The 20,105-nt window shown below is 46.5% G+C and overlaps 1 long non-coding RNA gene across 2 annotated transcripts; it reads left to right on the forward strand.

Annotated features, from left to right (window-relative positions):
- Positions 1 to 335: 335 nt before the first annotated feature.
- LOC140418787 (uncharacterized) lies at positions 336 to 4,335 on the forward strand. Of its 2 annotated transcripts, none has more exons than XR_011945326.1 (4): positions 336 to 580; positions 705 to 762; positions 1,124 to 1,181; positions 2,109 to 4,335. It is a non-coding gene; the product is annotated as an uncharacterized lncRNA (long non-coding RNA). The 2 variants fall into 2 exon arrangements; XR_011945327.1 differs by lacking the exon at positions 2,109 to 4,335 and adding an exon at positions 1,481 to 1,691.
- Positions 4,336 to 20,105: the final 15,770 nt, after the last annotated feature.

The following is a 20,105-nucleotide window of genomic DNA, read 5'->3' on the forward strand; positions in this document are numbered from 1 at the left end:
TGGGTTCAGTTCTCCAGCTCCTGTCTGCAGACTGACAATAAAATCAATGGGTCTTATTGGGGGTTTGGGGCATCCACTCACCCGCCTGAGTCCAGCTTCATATTCACACTGCGCATGCTCCAGCTCACAATGGCTGGGGAGTGATTGACGGCAGGTCACGACCAATAAGAAGAAGGTAATCCGGGTCTGGATTGATCCTGCAACCAGCCGCCATCTTGGGAAAGGAAGTCGGGTCTTTTGTTCGTGGAGCGGAGCGCCGGGGCGGCCATCTTAGTAAGGGAAGAGGGAGTGGGCGGGGCTTCCTCCCCTGTGACAGGCCCGGGGCAACGAGCGACAACCACCTTCTTGGGAATGGAAGTCGGGTCTTTTGTTCTGGAGCGGAGCGCTTGGGCGGCCATCTTAGTACGGGAAGAAGTTGTGGGCGGGTTTCCGCTCTGGTGACAACACCCGAGTCACCCGGCGGCCGCCGCCATCTTATGGCGGGATTTTCTATCCGGGTCTTCAGTGAAGGACAATGAGCTGGAAAGTGTTGGAAAGTGTTCAGAGGAAGGTCTGAAATCAGATTTACAGCCAGATATCTGTAAGAACCAAAAAGTTCACATTCAGTATGTTTGCCGAATGAAATCACAATGCTGCAAACACTCAGTTCTGAAGAAGAATCAGGTTGCATTGGAAATGTTAACTCTCTTTCTCTCTCTTCACAGAAGCTGCCAAACCTGCTGAGGATTTCCACAACTTCCTGTTTTCACTTCACATTTCCAGGTTCTGCAGAGTTTTACTCAAATTATTATTATGTTTTTGAAATTTTGTTACATAACCTGTTAAGAGTAAAACAATTGTCACCATTTAAATGTCCAAATCAGTGATATTTATTTGTTTAACTGAGACTGGGCTGTTCAGGAGCAATGTCAGAAATCACTTCACAGAAAATATAGTGAAATCTGGAATTCTGTTCAGATTCTGTCAATAGAAACTATAAAAACTGAGATTGATTGAAGTTTGTGAGACAAGAGTATTAATGGTTATAGAATCAAGGGAGATGGATGGATTGAAAAACAGATCAGGCATCTGCAAACTGGAGCTTAATGTCTGAGGTTCAACTGATTCTGGTTTTGTTTTGAAGGTGGTGTCGGTTTCCTGTCCTGTCGATTATCTCCACACCCGTGGGTAATTTGCTGGAGGTGAGATGATCTTTATTTGTGTCACAAGTAGGCTTACATCAACACTGCAGTGATTAACTATGATTAACACAAACTGATTTGACTTGATTTTTATTCAGAATTTAATTTCTTATAACTGGGTTGGAGTTTATACAGAATAATAATAAATGTCTTTCTTATTGTCACAAGTAGGCTTATATTAACACTGCAATGAAGTGCTGTGAAAATCCCCTTGTCCAACACTCTGAAGCCTGTTCGGGTAAATTGAGGGAAAATACAGAATGTCCAGTTCAACTTACAATTCACCTCCCATCTTTCAGGACTTGTGGGAGACCCACGCAGACACGGGGAGAACTTGCAGACTCCGCACAGTGACCCAAGTGGGAATCGAACCCAGGTCCCTGGTGCTGTGAAGCAACAGTGCTAACAACTGTGCTACCGTGAAGGGGAAGAGGGTTGGTGCAGTGACACAGCCTTGTCTGATCCAAGTCTTCACTGAAATACAGTACGAAGTCTTACAACACCAGGTTAAAGTCCAACAGGTTTGTTTCGATGTCACTAGCTTTCGGAGCGCTGCTCCTTCCTCAGGTGAATCACCTTCACCTGAGGAAGGAGCAGCGCTCCGAAAGCTAGTGACATCGAACCAAACCTGTTGGACTTTAACCTGGTGTTGTAAGACTTCGTACTGTGCTCACCCCAGTCCAACGCCGGCATCTCCACATCTTCACTGAAATAGTGTCTGGAGTGTTTCCATTGATGAGGATCATGGCTTGTGTGTCATTATTGTGCAGGCGGAGGATGGTGGCCAATTTCTGAGGACAGTCAAATTTGAAGAACATACTGAATAAAACATCACTTTGACGGTATAAAGCGTTTTTGTGAGGTCAGAAAAGACCAAGAACTGCGATTGATGCTGTTCCTTGTATTTTCCTTGGGTTTGTCAAGTAGTGTAGATCATGTCTTTGGTGCCTCATGAAGGGAGAAAACCTAACTGTGACTCTGGAAGGAGCTCGTTGGCCACGAAGAGGGGATCATTGAGGAGGATCCTGGCAATGATCTTCTGTGTGGCAGACAGCAGGGAGTCGCCTGTGCAGTTACCACAATCAGACTTGGCTCTCTTGAATATAGTCACAGTGACTCGGAGATCCCCGGGCATGCATCCATCTCCCCAGGTGAGGAATATGAGATTGTGTCGCTGTGCCAGGAGTGTAACCCCGCCATGCTTCAGAATTTCAGCAGCGATTCATTCTGCTCCAGAGGCCGTGTTGTTTTTCAGCTGTTGAATGGCTTTTTCACTCTGCTCCCGATTGGGGTCCAACATGGACTGAGCCGGACAGGATACTGGGGAATAGATTTAAGGACGTTAAAGCCAAAGACAGAGTCTCGGTCGAGGGAATCTTCAGAATGTTCCCTCCAGTGAGCACTGACTGACACTCTGTCCTTGATGAGTTCCCCTCCACACTTTGCTCTCAGTGGGGTGGGCCATTGACTGCTTAGATCATCAATTGTATTGGCAGCCCTGGTGAAATTGTGCATGCCATTGCTTTCCATGAGCTGTTGGCTATCCCTCACTCTTTCTACCTTCTAAAGGCTTCATAAACTTGGAAAACCTAGAGCAGGCACCTAAAAGGCACTGGAGCAGTACTTCCAGCAGTGCCTTCACAAGATGCTCCAAATCCAGGGGCAAGGAGGGCGGTCCCACAGAGGAGATGGAAAGAGAAAACTGGGAGTGGAGGAAAGAAAGTCGGGGGCAGAGGTGAGTGTAGTGGCCATCACTAAGGAGAAGGTGCTGGGGAAGCTGAAAGGTCTGAAGATGGATAAATCACCCAGACCGGATGGACTACACCCCAGGGTACCGAAGGAGATAACTGCGGAGGTTGTGGGGCCATTGGTGGTGATCCTTCAGGGATCACGAGTCAAGGGGCTCCCGGGGGATAGGGAAGTGACTAATGTAACACCCCAGTTTAAGAAAGAAAGAAGGTAGAATATGGGAAATTATAGGCAGGTTACTCTGACTTTGGTTGTTGATAAGATTTTAGAGGCCATGATTGTGGATGAGATTACGGAGTTCTTGGAAGTGCATGGTAAAATAGGACTGAGTCAACATGGCTTCATCAAGGGGAGGTCATGCCTGACAAATCTGTTAGAATTCTTTGAGGAGGTAAAAAGGAAGTTCGACAAAGGAGAGCCAGTGGATGTGATCCATTTGGGTTTCCAGAAAACCTTTGACAAGGCGCCGTACAACAGGCTGCTAAATAAATATAAGAGCCCATGGCCTTCGGGGCAAGGTACTGGAATGGTTCGAGAATTAGTTGACAGGCAGAAGGCGGAGAGTGGGGATGAAGGGGTCTATTTCAGGATGGCAGCCGGTGACTATTGGGCTTCCACAGGGGTCAGTGTTGGAACCACAGCTATTCAATACATTCTGAATTCTCCCTCTGTGACCTGAACAGGCGCCGGACTGTGGCGACGAGATTTTCACAGTAACTTTATTGCAGTGTTAATGTAAGCCTACTTATCATAGAATTTACAGTGCAGAAGGAGGCCATTCAGCCCATCGAGTCTGCACCGGCTCTTGGAAAGAGCTCCCTACCCAAGCCCACACCTCCACCCTATACCCATAACCCAGTCACCACACCCAACACTAAGGGCAATTTTGGACACTAAGTGCAATTTAGCATGGCCAATCCACCTAACCTGCACATCTTTGGACTGTGGGAGGAAACCGGAGCACCCGGAGGAAACCCACGCACACACGGAGAGAATGTACAGACTCCGCACGGACAGTGACCCAAGCCGGGAATCGAACCTGGAGCTGTGAATCAATTATGCTAACCACTATGCTACCGTGCTGCCCCGACTTGTGACACTAATAAAGATTATCATTATTATTATTAGCTGGAGTACTGTGTGCAGTTCTGGTTGCCACATTAAAGGAAGGCTGTGATTGCACTGGAGGGGTGAAGAGGCGATTCACCAGGATGTTGCCTGGGATGGAATGTTTCAGTTATGAAGCGAGGTTGGGTAGGCTTGGGTTATTTTCATTGGAGCAGAGAAGACTGAGGGGCGACCTGATCGAGGTGCACAAGATTATGAGGGGCATGGACAGGGTGGGTAGGGAGCAGCTGTTCCCCTCAGTTGAAGGGTCAGTCACAAGGGGACACAAGTTCATGATGAGGGGCAGGGGGTTTAGGGGGGGTTTGAGGAAAAGCGTTTTCACCCAGAGGGTGGTGACAATCTGGAACGCACTGCCTGGGAGGGTGGTAGAAGCAGGTTGCCTCACATCCTTTAAAAAGTACCTGGATGAAGACTGGCACGTCATAACATTCAAGGCTATGGATCAACTGCTGGCAAATGGGGTTAGGTCGGTAGGTCAGGTGTTTTTCGTGTGTCAGTGTTGGATTTGGATTTTGTTTATTGTCATGTGTACCGAGGTACAGTGAAAAGTAGTTTTCTGCGAGCAGCTCAACAGATCATTAAGTACTGTTGGGAATTTGTACTGGATATTGTATGAGCTAGGTATGGAATTCAGAATCATAGGTTTTAGTGAAATGATAAAGCAGATTTAGGTGAGTAGTGAAATGGGTATGTAACCTATGTAACCTAATGTAATTTAGAGTAACCTCGTGTGACCTAACGTAATCAAACATAGAATAGATGACCTAATGTAATCAAGTATAGTTGATATGATCAAAGCAGAAGACCCAGAAAAGTAGTATAGCAGTCACTAATTAACGAAGGCAAACAATAGTCACTTGGGGGAACAATGAATACTGCTCAGTGGCTCACTTTAGTAGTTGACCATAATAAAAAAGAGAGAATAAAGTGAGCAGGTGTTTCCACACATTCGGCCTAAGTCAGCTAAACCACGATTGTTGCACAAGTAGAGAAGTGTAGATAAGGGCAAGAGTTATAACCACCATGGTTTAAGAGACAAAGAGAGGAAAAAGGAAGCGACCAATCTTAAATAAGACAGATAAAAGTCAACTAAAAACAATGGTGGCCAAAGCAAGGTCCGGCTGTAAAGTAAGATAAGAAAGATAAGAATCTTGAGATACGGAGCTGAAATGTACATAAAAAGACTGTAAGCCTGAGGGCTCATCGGATTGTTCCGGACATCCCGATTTTATTCTCTTGTGCTAGGTGAATAAAGTCTACTGCTTGGAAGATTGCTGCTCAGACTCTCTGTTTTAATCGGTGTAAACGAATTGTCGTCCTGGGGAACCACGACAAAATTGGCGCTGCGAGCAGGGTTGGTGAGAGATCGCCCAGAAAAGCATCTGGAAGGAGTGGCGGAGGCGGAGGTCCGACCGGGGCTGGACATCCCAAAGCCGGCATTCTGACAGCAAGGTGAGCAGATTTGTATTGCATGTAAATCCTTGTTGTCGGAAAAGGGATCTCGAGGCCCGGCGCACCCGACTTTCTGCTGGTCCTGGATCTCCCCAACCCAAAAGATATCCTGCATAGGTAAAACTAAATTGTGTAAAATATTTTGAGAGACTGAGTCTGATCTGAAGAGTAGAGCTTTGCATGCAAAAGCGTGCTGAGAATACTGTATTGTCTGTGAATGGGTAAAAAGTGAGACGGGGAAAAGGCCGAACGCTAAAGTAATGCAATTAGGTTAAGTCAAGCGGTTTGGAGCGGGTTTTCAGGTTACGACTTGCCCAGAAGAGAGTAAGTGTGGGAAAATCTGCCAGTCCAAACCTACCCAGGGCCTCGGGTAAGGGACGTCAACCGAGAGGGAGAGAGATCAGTGAGAGATCGCTCTCTGACCTAATACGGTAGTCAAAAGCACAGAAGTGGAATCTAACCCAGAGAAGGGGATTAGCAGCTAGAATAGAGGAAGTAAACGACCAATTTGAACAGACTGATCTGAGGTAGCGGCGTGGAGGACAGAAATAAGAGAGAGAATCGGAACACAGGTAGAGTAATAACTAACAACTTGGAAAGATTACACTGACAAAACCGCCTAGTGGCGAGATTGGTACAACCGGTTGAGAAGAAAAAGTCAGGGGATTAAAAAGGATAATAACAAAAACGGAAGCAACACTGGATTGGAAAAAGATTACACATATAACTAACTTAGAGGAGATAAAGAATGAGTGGCCGTATGTAAACTGGGAAGGAATAGCCGATAGGAATTGGATAGACGAAATAAAATTGGAAACTCTAGAGAAATTAATAAAGGAATCTGACCGATACAGGGTTTCTGTACACATAGACGAGCAAGTGAAAACCTACTACCCTATAGCCCGGGAGAGGAAGATAGTGCCGGGACAGGGGACTACGGGGAAGTGGATATCGGGACCCCGGTTAGAGTTACAGATATTGGCAAGGGAAACCCAAAAGAAAGGTAAACAGGGGACTGAGCACGGAAAAATAATACAGCGAGTAAAATCACTGTGATACCTAACTCTGACAGATTAAGTGATAAAAATTGTGACAGTAGTCCGAAAAGACGAGTAATGGCACACAAAGTTAAAACACCAGTGGAGATATTAGGGGATAAGTTCCCAGCCCTCAGGGGAGATGTAGAACACGTCTCTAAAAAGTGGGCCAAAAGAACAAGTAAGACCAATACACAGTGGCCGGAGGAAGGCACATGGGACATAGAGAGATGTGGGGACCAGAAGGGAATGATAAAGAACTATAAAATTAAGGATAGGTCGAGCAAAAGAAGGGAGAAGCGAGAAAAGGAGTTAGAGATACTAGCACTATTCGAACGAGAGGGGAAAGAGAGAAGAAGGGTATGGAGGGGAGGTAGGATGCAGATGCCAGTGCAACTTCAGGAAAAAGCAGAATTGGAAGACCCAAACGTAGCCCCGCCCCCATACTTAGGGGAACAGAGCTCCACGGGACTGTACCCAGTTATATCAGGCACAATGAATTTTGAGGGAGAATATAACATAGAACAGATGACGAAGGAGGAATGGGCACAAAGGGAGAGAGAAAAGAGACAAGGTATAGAAGAAGCGGCTAGGAAAACAGAAGAGGATTTGGATGGGCTGAGCCAAAGGAGAAAGGAGTTGGAGGAAGAAGTAAATGTGGTAGAACTTTTGAAATGGGCAAAGGAGGTAATGAAAGTGGATAAGGAACGAGAAGGGAAAGGAAAGAATGTTAGAAAAGAATATGAGGGGAGAACAGAAGATGATCCCTCCGAGTGTGGAAGTGAGACATCACAGGGAAAAATAGAAGGAAAGAGAGTCGGAGTGAACAGAGAGGAAAAAGAAAGAGAAAGGAGCATGGAGTAAATATGCTGGGGAGTGCACAACGGGGCAGACAGACGAAGATTGGGGAAAACATGGATGTGGAAGCACCCAGAGAAAAATAGAAGAGAGGGAAAGATGGAAGGAGAGACAGAAGAAAGTAGTGAAGACGAAGGGGGACAATCAGTGTTAGGGGAACAAAGAAAATCAACGCGGAAAAAACACAAACCTGTGAAGTTTCCAGCTGAGGATAGGAGAGAGAAAAGGATGCTCCCGGTGATTCTGAAGGGTGGCAGACTGCAGTATATCCCTTGGTCAGGTCAGGATTTGCCTAGTTTAATTAATGAATTACCCAGTATTTTGGATGGAGCTGGAAGGTGGATTGGACAGTTGGAGGCAGGAATGGTGGGAAAAAGGATGGCATTAGGCGACATCAAAGCTCTCCTGACAAAGGTGCTAGGAATGGACCAAATGGCGGAAGTAATGAGACGTGCTGGCATCCCGACCGCAGCTTATGACCCAGAGGTAGATGGGACACTCATGGACCCGTATCGCCACGACATCTGGCAGGCACTGCGGGATATATACCCCAACCGAATGGATGTAAAAACCCTAAGGGGAGAGCCATTGGGTGAGGAGGAGAATGCAGCTGTATATGTGGAAAAGCAGTTAAAAAGATGGAGAAGGGACACGGAAAGGGACATTCTAATAGACCCGCTGACCAACTCCATGTTCCGGGCTGCAATCCTAGAGGGCTTGCCAGTCTCAGCTAAGACAAGACTGGAGGAAGTAGTGGGCTTGGACTCAAAAAGCTACCGAGAGTTTGTGGATTATGTTGCCCATGCAGTAGAAAGACATCGCAAAGATGAAAAGAATGCAGACAAACAGCTGAAGGAGATACAACGTAAACTCCTTCAGGCACAATTGGAGGAAATCAAAAGCAAGGATAAAATAAAGGCAAAAGAGGATCTCGTACCCAGAAAAATAGCACCGATGATGGTGGAGCAAAAGTCAGAGGAAATACCTGCACCAATAATAGGGGGGAGCGGAGATGGAGGCCGGCCCATCATAACCTATAACATTTCTGCCTTCCCACTGTCCATGAACCCAGAAGCCTATGGCCTAAATTATCAAAACCCATACGCCCTGCAAAGTCAGACTGACTGGAATAGAAATGGGAAAGGACAGGGAGGTGGTAGGCCACCCTATCAGAATCAGAGAGGACAGGGACAGGTTAGTCATCAGACTCCGAGACAGGGACCATTGCCTGGCCCTTCAGGTGTGTGTTGGGGGTGCGGGGAGGCAGGGCACATAAAAAGGAATTGCCCGCGGAATTCCCACAGGCAGGGAGAAAACCAGCAGCAGACAGGCCAGCAACTGATCCAAGTGTCGCCGAACAGCATCCCGATGTTTCAAGGGCCGGTAAACCATCAGAGTTCCCCATAGGGAGGCCCAGAGAACCCCAAAATGGTAGGACAGTACGTACAAATAACAGAAACCGCAGAGCAGGAACCTATAGTTAACGTTAGAGTAGGAGGGATCGAGGTCCCCATGATGATAGACACCGGCGCCACATGTACGTGCATACAAACAAAATATGCGGATCACTTACCATTGTCAAACCAGTTTGTAAAAACTGTGGGGTTCTCGGGGAAAGTAACATTAGCTCGAATGACGACGCCGGTGCCTGTTACCATTGGAAATAAGACTACCCATGTACCTATTTTAGTATGTGATAAAACTCCTTTAAATCTATTGGGAAGGGATGCAATCCTAGGTCTAGGACTGAAATTAGAATGCACTGAACAAGGAATTGATTTGATGGGAATGTATCCACTTGAAATACCAGGAAAAGAAAGGGTTAATGTATATTGGTTGGGAGATATAGAGGAACAAGTTAAAAAACAGATATGGGAAGTTTGGGGAAAACTTATAGACGCCTGGGTTCCACAAGCCAAATGGCCAAGAACAGAATTACACAGTACAATGATATTTGATGAAAAGCAGGAACCTGAGGTACAGGAGAAATGGGAAAGGGAGGCGGGACGAGAACAGGAAATAAAGTCAGGAAGTATTTTAATCGGACTAGAGGGAGCGGCCCTCACAATCGTTAGGAACGAATGGGTTGACAAATGGTTCTCTGTATCTGGAGCGGAGCCACATGTCACATTGAAAGTGAATCCGGGATATAGATCAAAAGACCTAGGACCAATGGTGTTGAGAGCACAAGACTTAGAATTTGTCCAGACAAACAATGTAGATATTTGGACGTCCAGCGATGGACAAATGATGAAAATAATTTTGGATGCTAAGATGCTTGGGAAACCAAAGCAAATAACAATAGGAGTGCAAATTGAGAAACAGGAACTGGAGTGGAGAGAGAGTTTAGAGCAGGATTTGAACTCCCTCCCGCAGGAGTTGTGGTCCAGACAGGACACGGATGTAGGGAGGGTCAAAACCGCTAATCCAGTTGAAGTCAGATTAAAGACAGGACGCCAGGGGCCTTATAGGCCGCAATACCCAATCAAGACAGAAGCAATTGAAGGAATTAGAGAAACGATTAAGGGATTGATAGAAGCAGGAGTATTAAAAGAAACCCGGAGCAGGTGTAATACACCGCTGCTACCGGTAAAGAAGGCGGACGGAGAAAAATGGAGATTGGTGCATGACCTCAGAGCAATTAATGAGGTAGTGGAAGATATGCCAGTAGAGGTTCCAAACCCTTACACCTTGTTGACAAATATACCACCTGAAAGCAGATGGTTTACTGTGATAGACCTATGTTCGGCATTTTTTAGTGTGCCGTTAGCTCAAGAAAGTCAGTATCTCTTTGCATTTACGTTCGAGGGGAAACAATACACATACAATAGGATGCCCCAAGGATTTAAACACTCCCCACATGTATTCAATCAGGTGTTGAGAGCAGATTTAAAAGGAGTGCAGTTGGAAGGAACACTGATACAATATGTGGATGATTTATTATTATGCGCAGAAACACAAGAACAATGCAGGAAGGATAGTTTAAAACTATTGGAAAGACTAGCAGAAGGGGGCCATAAAGTATCCAGGAAAAAGCTGCAGCTGTGCCAGAAAAAAGTGGAGTACTTGGGAAGAGAAATATCAGCAGGGCAGAAGGGGATAGCTTCTCAGCAGATAGAAGCTGTACTAAAAGTTCCGAAACCACTGACGGTGGGACAAATGATGACATTTTTGGGAATGACAGGATTCAGCTCAGAATGGGTGGAAAGCTATGCGGAAAAAACGCAGGCACTACGAAAGGTAATGAAGGAGGCAGGGTGCGAAGAATTAAGAACCAAACTAAGATGGGATAAAGATGCTTCAGACGCATTTGAGAATATAAAGAAAGAAATGGCACAGGCACCAGCATTGGCTTTACCGACCTATGACAAACCCTTTGACTTATTTGTGAGTAACAGAGAAGCCGGATTTGCTACAGCAGTGTTAACGCAGGAAAATTGCAAGGGTAGACGAAGGCAGGCTGTAGCATATTACAGTACCAAGCTAGACGACGTAGCAATGGGATATCCTCCGTGCTATCAAGGCCTGGCAGCAGCTTGGTGGGCGTACGAAAAGGCAGCTACAGTCACAATGGGATATCCGATAAACATACATGTGTACCATAAGGTAGCTGAATTGATTGAAAAAGGGAAGTTTGTTCTGACGCCGGCTAGAATTCATCATTTTCAAATGCTGACCACATTCCCGGACATTACGATAGTGAAGTGTAATAGGGCCAACCCAGCTGACTATATGCCATTACCACATGAGGGAGAGGAGCATGAGTGTGTAAAAGAGACAAGAGTGTTTATGAAACTGAGGAAAGACTTGAAGGCAGATAGATTAAGCACAGAAGAGAAGAGGACGTTGTACGTTGATGGTTCGTGTTATAGGGATCATAGGGGAAATCATGCTGGCTATGCAGTAGTTGAACAGAGAGGGGAATCATTTGAGGTAATAGAGGCAAAAGAATGTGAGCAGCCATGCTCAGCCCAGTTAGCGGAGCTTGAAGCACTGACCAGAGCATGTGAGTTAGCAAACGGGGAAGCGGTGGAAATTTATACTGATTCGGCCTATGCCCACGGGGTCTGCCACCTGTTTGGGGCAATATGGAAGCAAAGGGGATTTATGAAAAGTGGAGGAGGACCAATACACCACGAAGGTCAAATCAGGGCTTTAATAAGGGCCATGATGGGTCCAAGGGAATTAGCCATAATTAAGTGTCAGGCGCACAAAAAGGGAACGGATAGCATCACACAGGGAAACACCAAAGCCGACAAGGCAGCTAAAGAAGCGTCAGGATGCATTGAGGCTACGATAGCCCCAGTAGAAATAGCAAGGCCACACCCAGGGCCAGGTGTGGGGAATATCGAACCTCAAATCACATTAGACGATGTGGCACAGTTACAGGAGGAAGCCCCTGTAGCTGAAAAGACAATGTGGAAAGATAGAGGAGCAATACAGGGACAACATGACAAAATATGGAGAAATGCGGAGGGATTGGTCATAGCACCCACATCATTACTAACCATACTAATCAGCGAAGCACATGGAGTGGACCACTGTGCCAGAGGAGAGGTGGCTAGAAAGATCAAGAAAGAAGGATTCTGGTCACCATACCTGCAAAACTCAATTGACTACATACTAAGTCAGTGTGAGGTGTGTGCTCAGAATAATATCAGGAAGGGCATTACTGCCCCAATAGGGCATATACCCATTCCCGAAGGACCATTTAAACATCTATGCATGGACTATGTGGATATGGGAAAGGTGGTGAGGGGGAAAAGATACATGCTAGTGATTATTGATAGATTCAGCAGATGGATAGAAGCAACACCATCCAAAGATCAAGGATCTGGAACGGTGATTAACTTCCTGTCAAAAGAAATTATCCCAAGATTTGGCATACCCATGCAATTAAGTTCAGATAATGGATCTGCTTTTATAGGAAGGGCACTGAGAGAGACGCTCTCAGCGCTCCGAATAAAGCAGAAGTTTGGATGTGTGTATCATCCTCAATCCCAAGGAATGGTGGAGAGAGCAAACGGGACCCTTAAGGCTAAAATAAGCAAAATTTGCAGCGAGACAGGAAAAAACTGGATGGATGCTCTGCCATTGGCTCTAATGCAATACAGGAGTCAGGAAAACAGAATCACACATTTGAGCCCACATGAAATGATGACAGGAAGAGTAATGCCGGTGCCAAGGATCAGGGGAGCAGGGGGCCCCGCGCTGGAATGTTTAGATCAGGACGCAAGGGAGTATGTACGACAATTAACTATTATACATAGAACTATATTTGAACAGGAAAAGGCCAAGGAGGAGGAGAGCCCTGCAACGGAACACCAGATCAAACTTGGAGATCAGGTATACATCAGGAAGTTCCGGAGACGTTGGAACGAACCGAGACGAGAAGGACCGTTTGAAGTCACCATAGTGTCTCCCACGGCGTTGCAAGTAGAAGGCAGTACACTGTGGTATCACTTGAACCATTGTACCAGAACGATAACAGGGGTAGGGGAGAGAAGGGAGATTGAAGACAGTGGCAGTGCGGATAGAAGTAGCAGCGAGGAAGAGATAGAACTACACGGGGAGAATCGTGGGGAGGAGGAACAGAGCCAAAGTAGAACAGAAAGAGTAGAGGATGATGACAGTAGTTCTGTGCATGAGCTGGCTGATGATACAAATGCCCAGCCTGGGCCTGTTAGTCAAGGTGCCGGGGGAGGTGAGAACAGGGAGGGGGCCTCGTTCCCCACCTGGGACTTGGAAACTATTTCCTTTGAGGACTTCATTGACCCGTAACAAAGGAAAGTGGGATGCAGAGGACATAAGGGTGCAGAATCAGGAAGGTGGAGTATTAAGACAAGCAAGACGTAAACGGTCAGTGAGCACAGATACTATGTGGGAGAAAGCACAGAAAAACATCTGGTGGAAATGGGCTGAGTATACTGGTAAGAAAAACAGTGATGGGAAAGACTGTGTGATATGTGCGGCAGAAAGACCACGCACCCAAGTAACTGATATACCGTGGGGATCAGGAGACTGTTGGACCATGCTGCTAAAATGGAAAAAGGAAAATTGCCGTACATATAACACATACACACAGACATATACGCATAAGAATCAGACATACACGTATGAGACGATAAACTGTTCAGGATCCGCGTGTGATAACCTTTGTAAGGGGAAAATGCCGAGGTGTCCATTCGAATGTATCCTGCGTGCTGGGGTAAAAAAGCGCACCTACCATGTGGCCCACGATTGTCCAATATGGCCAAAGACGGCAATGGACGCGGCCCCAGAGGAATGGAGGGTGGAGCCCAACTTACAAATCCAAGATTGCTATTGGAGGGAAGGCAGCACGGGAAGTAGTTTGGGAAACTACACAGGACAGTGTGAAAGGATTTGGGATATATCCGACATCCGTGGTTTGCTCAACCCTGCTGTTCCCGCCCGGACAGGGGGAACGCCACCCTCTCCTTATGTATTAGAATATCAAGTAAATCAACTGGCCGATCTCTGGTGGCTTTGTGGCCCGGAAAAAGGGCTACTGGCTCGATTACCACTGAATTGGACGGGACTATGTGCCCGAGTTATGCTGGCCCAGAGCACTGTGATACTGCCGGTGGAAAACGGAACTAAATCACAAAGAGTTAAGAGGGCATATACCCTTGACCCTAACGTACAAATGGACGCAATCGGACAGCCCCGAGGCATCCCGAATGAGTTCAAAGCTAGAAGCGAAATAGCCGCAGGGTTTGAATCCATCTTTTTTTGGATCACACCCAACAAGAATACTGAGTGGATCAATTACATCTATTATAATCAGCAGAGGTTTATTAATTATTCAAATGCTGCCCTGGAGGCCTTGGGAGAGCAGTTGGATGCGACCAGCAAAATGGCGTGGCAAAATCGACAGGCATTAGATTGGCTCCTGGCAGAAAAAGGAGGTGTGTGTGTTATGTTTGGGGATCAGTGTTGCACATTTATCCCTAATAACACTAGTCCAGAGGGGTCATTTACACAAGCCATGAATAAGTTAAAGAATCTTGCGAAAGAAATGAAAGAAAATGCTGGGTTTGGACAGGGGGTATGGAGTTGGCTGGATAGAATGTTCGGAAGATGGGGGGCATGGTTTGCCAAGGCTGGAGCTGTAGCAATCACAACAATAATCATTCTGGGATTAATATTTTGTTGCTTTCTACCCGTCCTGAGATCCTTCCTTACCAGGGTGGCAGCACGGCAGATGGTGACTCGGGTGATACGCAATTCTCGCTCAAGAGGAAAAACAGAGGAATGGGGAAACTTTGAGCCGCCCCCGCTGAGTGAATTTACCATGACCTTGGTCGAAGTTGAAACTCGTCACTCTGTAAACTAACTACGATAGTGGAAGATCGTCTGGTGACAACGATAAGCACCTTGCTGAAATCCGCGGGGGACCAAGAGAACTAAGTCTGTACACAGGAATCAGTCTTTTTCCCTTCCCTCGACAAGGGTGGGAAGGTTTTTGGCTGATGACTGTCAGGAGCAGGCAATCTGGGGGAGCAACCCAAGAATCAGAACCTGGATAAACACATTATGATAAAGTTAGAACAGGGGCATTGATCCCTGACCAAAGTATTCGGCTCCTCCACATTGCCTGCAAAGAGTGATTAAAATAAAAATGCGAATGGGATCAAGCGAGGGGGTTATTTGAGCTTGGTAATTGAGATGAGGCTAGGAAATAGCCTCAAAGGGGGGACATGTTGGGAATTTGTACTGGATATTGTATGAGCTAGGTATGGAATTCAGAATCATAGGTTTAGTGAAATGATAAAGCAGATTTAGGTGAGTAGTGAAATGGGTATGTAACCTATGTAACCTAATGTAATTTAGAGTAACCTCGTGTGACCTAACGTAATCAAACATAGAATAGATGACCTAATGTAATCAAGTATAGTTGATATGATCAAAGCAGAAGACCCAGAAAAGTAGTATAGCAGTCACTAATTAACGAAGGCAAACAATAGTCACTTGGGGGAACAATGAATACTGCTCAGTGGCTCACTTTAGTAGTTGACCATAATAAAAAAGAGAGAATAAAGTGAGCAGGTGTTTCCACACATTCGGCCTAAGTCAGCTAAACCACGATTGTTGCACAAGTAGAGAAGTGTAGATAAGGGCAAGAGTTATAACCACCATGGTTTAAGAGACAAAGAGAGGAAAAAGGAAGCGACCAATCTTAAATAAGACAGATAAAAGTCAACTAAAAACAATGGTGGCCAAAGCAAGGTCCGGCTGTAAAGTAAGATAAGAAAGATAAGAATCTTGAGATACAGAGCTGAAATGTACATAAAAAGACTGTAAGCCTGAGGGCTCATCGGATTGTTCCGGACATCCCGATTTTATTCTCTTGTGCTAGGTGAATAAAGTCTACTGCTTGGAAGATTGCTGCTCAGACTCTCTGTTTTAATCGGTGTAAACGAATTGTCGTCCTGGGGAACCACGACAGTACATGAAAAGAAATGGAAATAAAAGAAAATACATCATAGGGCAACACAAGGTACACAATGTAACTACATAAGCACTGGCATCGGGTGAAGCATTCAGGGGTGTAGTGTTAATCGGGTCAGTCCATAAGAGGGTCATTTAAGAGTCTGTCAACAGCGGGGAAGAAGCTGTTTTTGAGTCTGTTCGTGCGTATTCTCAGACTTTTGTATTTCCTGCCCGATGGAAGAAGTTGGAAGAGTGAGTAAGCCGGGTGGCAGGGGTCTTTGATTATGCTGCCCATTTTCCCCAGGCAGCGGGAGGTGTAGATGGAGTCAATGGGTGGGAGGCAGGTTTGTGTGATGGACTGGGCGGTGTTCACGATTCTCTGAAGTTTCTTACGGTCTTGGGCCGAGCAGTTGCCATACCAGGCTGTGATGCAGCCCGATAGGATGCTTTCTATGGTGCATCTGTAAAAGTTGGTATGAGTTAATGTGGACATGCCGAATTTCCTTAGTTTCCTGAGGAAATATAGGCGCTGTTGTGCTTTCTTGGTGGTAGCGTCGACGTGGGTGGACCAGGACAGATTTTTGGAGATGTGTACCCCTAGGAATTTGAAACTGCTAACCATCTCCACCTCGGCCCCGTTGATGCTGACAGGGGTGTGTACAGTACTTTGCTTCCTGAAGTCAATGACCAGCTCTTTAGTTTTGCTGGCATTGAGGGAGAGATTGTTGTCGCTACACCACTCCACTAGGTTCTCTATCTCCCTCCTGGATTCTGACTCATGCAGACTTGATGGGTGAAAGGCCTCTTCACTGTTGCTGTTGATACAATGTTAGGTGGCATTGTAGGCAGCCCAGACGATGGCATAAAATTGCACGGAGATATTGACAGACCAGGTGAATGGGCAAATTTGTGGCAGATGGAATTCATTGTAATCAAGTGTGAGGTTATCCATTTTGAACCAAAAAATAATATAACAGAGGACTTTCTAAATGGAAAGAGGTTAAGTACAGTGGATGGCGAAGGTACACAGATCCTTAAAATGCCCCGAACAAGTGCAGAAAATAATCAAAAAGGAATGTTGGCATTTATATCTGGAGGATTGGAGTATAAAGACAGAGGTTATGCTGCAGCTATACAAAACCCTGGTAAGACGCCACTTGGAGAACTGTGAGCCATTCTGGGCACCACACCTTCAGGAGGATATTGTGTTCTTGGAGGGAGTGCAATATAGGCTTACTAAAACGATTCGCTGCGATACCTGTACTACGGGGGTTAGGTTACGATGAGAGATTATTGATTGATTGGTTTTATTTATTGTCACGTGTGCTGAGGTACAGTGAAAAGTATTGTTCTGCGGACAGTCCATACAGATCGTTCCATACATGAAATAAACCCACAGGACCTACATAAATACACAGGCAAGGGGTGAGCATACAGAGTGCATTACTACTCAGTAGAGAAGATGTGTGAAGAGATCAGTTTAGTCCATAAGAGGATCATTCAGGAGTCTGGTAACAGTGGGGAAGAAACTGTTGTTGACCCTGTCACCATGTGTTCTCAGACTTTTCTCTGATGGGAGAAGTTGGAAGAGTGAGTAACCCGGATGGGAGGGGTCTTTGATTGTGCTGCCCGCTTTCCCCAGGCAGCGGGAGGTATAGACAGAGTCAGTGGATGGGAGGCAGGTTGTGTGATGGACTGGGCTGTGTTCACGCTCTCTTTAGTTTCTTACGATCTTGGACCAAGCAGTTGCCATACCAGGCTGTGATATAGCCAGATGGGATGCTTTCTATGGTGCATCTGTAAAAGTTGGTAAGAGTCAACGTGGAAATGCTGAATTTCCTTAGTTTCCTGAGAAAGTATAGACACTGTTGTGCTTTCTTGGTCGTAGAGTCGGCGTGGGTGGACCAGGACAGATTTGTGGTGATGTGCACACCTAGGAATTTGAAGCTGTCAACCATCTCCACGTCGACACAATTGATGCAGACAGGGGTGTGTACGATACTTTGCTTCCTGAAGTCAATGATCAGCTCTTTAGTTTTGCTGGCATTGAGGGATAGATTGTTGTTGTTACGCTACTCCACTTGGTTCTCTATGTCCCTCCTGTAGATATTGAAGATGTCGAGGGATATGATGGATATTGTGGGAAAACGGTGCTGAGGTAGGTCAGCCAATGATCCCATTGAATGGTTCAGCAGGCTCGATGGGCCGAATGGCCGACTGCAGCTCATATTTGTTGTGATCTCCTGGACAGGAAGCTGTGAGCTTGGATTTGTCAATCAGCCTGAATCAGCACCTTCAGGAGAATAGAGAGGGTGAATATTAGATACAGCAGAGTGAGAATGGAGGGAGTGTGTGGGATGGAGATTTACAGCTTTCAGGGAATAAGAGAGGAAAAAATGTGCCACCAAAACTAGAATTGTCTGTTCTGAGTTTCTATCCTGTACTGACAGTGATGACTTTTGTAAATTGTTTTTACAGGATATTAGGCGAAGAGGAATTACAGACAGAAATCTCAAATGTCACGTCTCGATCTGATATTACTCCCTTCCTTGGAACCTCAATATCTCGCGCCTTTGAATCGAGAAGGAGAAATGTTTTCCCGAACTGTCAGCTAAAGATTTCAAACATCAGTGTGACTGGAAAAGCACCGAGACCCACACAACACACACCCGAGTGAGAGTGTTCCAGTGAACTGACCGTGGAAAGAGCCTCAACCAGTTACACAGCCTGAAAAAACATCACACCATTCACAGTGCGGAGAGACCCTACCCGATGAACTGATTGTCGAACCATGAGACAGGAGGAGACCCAAAACATGGAGAAACGGTGGAAATGTGGGGACTGTGGGAAGGGATTCAGATCCCCATCGCAGCTGGAGACTCATCGACGCAGTCACACTGGGGAGAGGCCGTTCACCTGCTCTCTGTGTGGGAAGGGATTCACTCGGTTATCCACCCTGCAGAGACATCAGCGAGTTCACACTGGGGAGAGGCCATTCACCTGCTCCCAATGTGGGAAGGGGTTCAATGATTCATCCACCCTGCGGAAACACCAGCGAGTTCACACTGGGGAGAGGCCATTCACCTGCTCTCAGTGTGGGAAAGGATTCTCTTGGTTATCCACCCTGCGGATTCACCAGCGAGTTCACACTGGGGAGAGGCCATTCACCTGCTCTCAGTGTGGGAAAGGATTCTCTCGGTTATCCACCCTGCGGAAACACCAGCGAGTTCACACTGGGGAGAGGCCATTCACCTGCTCTCAGTGTGGGAAAGGATTCTCTCGGTTATCCACCCTGCGGAAACACCAGCGAGTTCACACTGGGGAGAGGCCATTCACCTGCTCTCAGTGTGGGAAAGGATTCTCTCGGTTATCCACCCTGCAGACACACCAGCGAGTTCACACTGGGGAGAGGCCATTCACCTGCTCTCAGTGTGGGAAAGGATTCTCTCGGTTATCCACCCTGCAGACACACCAGCGAGTTCACTCTGGGGAGAGGCCATTCACCTGCCCTCAGTGTGGGAAGGGATTCTTTTGGTTATCTCACCAGCGGAGACACCAGCGAGTTCACATTGGGGAGACGCCGTCCACCTCTCAATGTGAGACGGGATTGCATGGTTCATTGCACTTGCTGTGACACCAACAATTTCACAATTGATTACAGGGGTTGGATTCTGCTGTTATTGTTTCTGCTCTACACCCAGGACTGCATTTTGTTCATTCTGACAGGTGGTCAGTGGGGATGGTTGGAGGGTTTCTTTCTGCTGGACTGCCCGGTCTCACCACTTTGCCTCCAGTGGGCTGATGCTCTTTGGGCTTTGTTGCTAATATTGCTCGCCGCCTGCGGCCCGCATACGTTTGGGGTGATTAGGAGCCTTACGTACCCAGCTGCGCCGTACACCAAAACGTTTGATGAACTTGTGAATATAGTGGGGCAACATTTTAACCCAACCCCGTCCACGATAGTCCAGCGTTACCGGTTTAATACCGCTGAGAGGACCCCAGGAGAATCCCTTGCCGATTTTCTATCCAGGCTACGCAGGATTGCGGAGTACTGTACTATGGTGAGACCTTGTCAGAAATGTTACGCGACCGTTTGGTTTGCGGTATTAACAATGCGGCCACCCAGAGAAAGTTGTTAGCTGAGCCAACATTGACTTTTCAACAGGCCATTCAAATAGTATTGTCCCGAGAGAGCGCAGAGCGAGGAGAACAGGAGCTACAGGGAATGGAAGTGCATGCCTTGGGG

This window comes from Scyliorhinus torazame, chromosome 5, assembly GCF_047496885.1.
Source record: "Scyliorhinus torazame isolate Kashiwa2021f chromosome 5, sScyTor2.1, whole genome shotgun sequence".
Classification (NCBI taxonomy): Eukaryota; Metazoa; Chordata; class Chondrichthyes; order Carcharhiniformes; family Scyliorhinidae; genus Scyliorhinus; species Scyliorhinus torazame.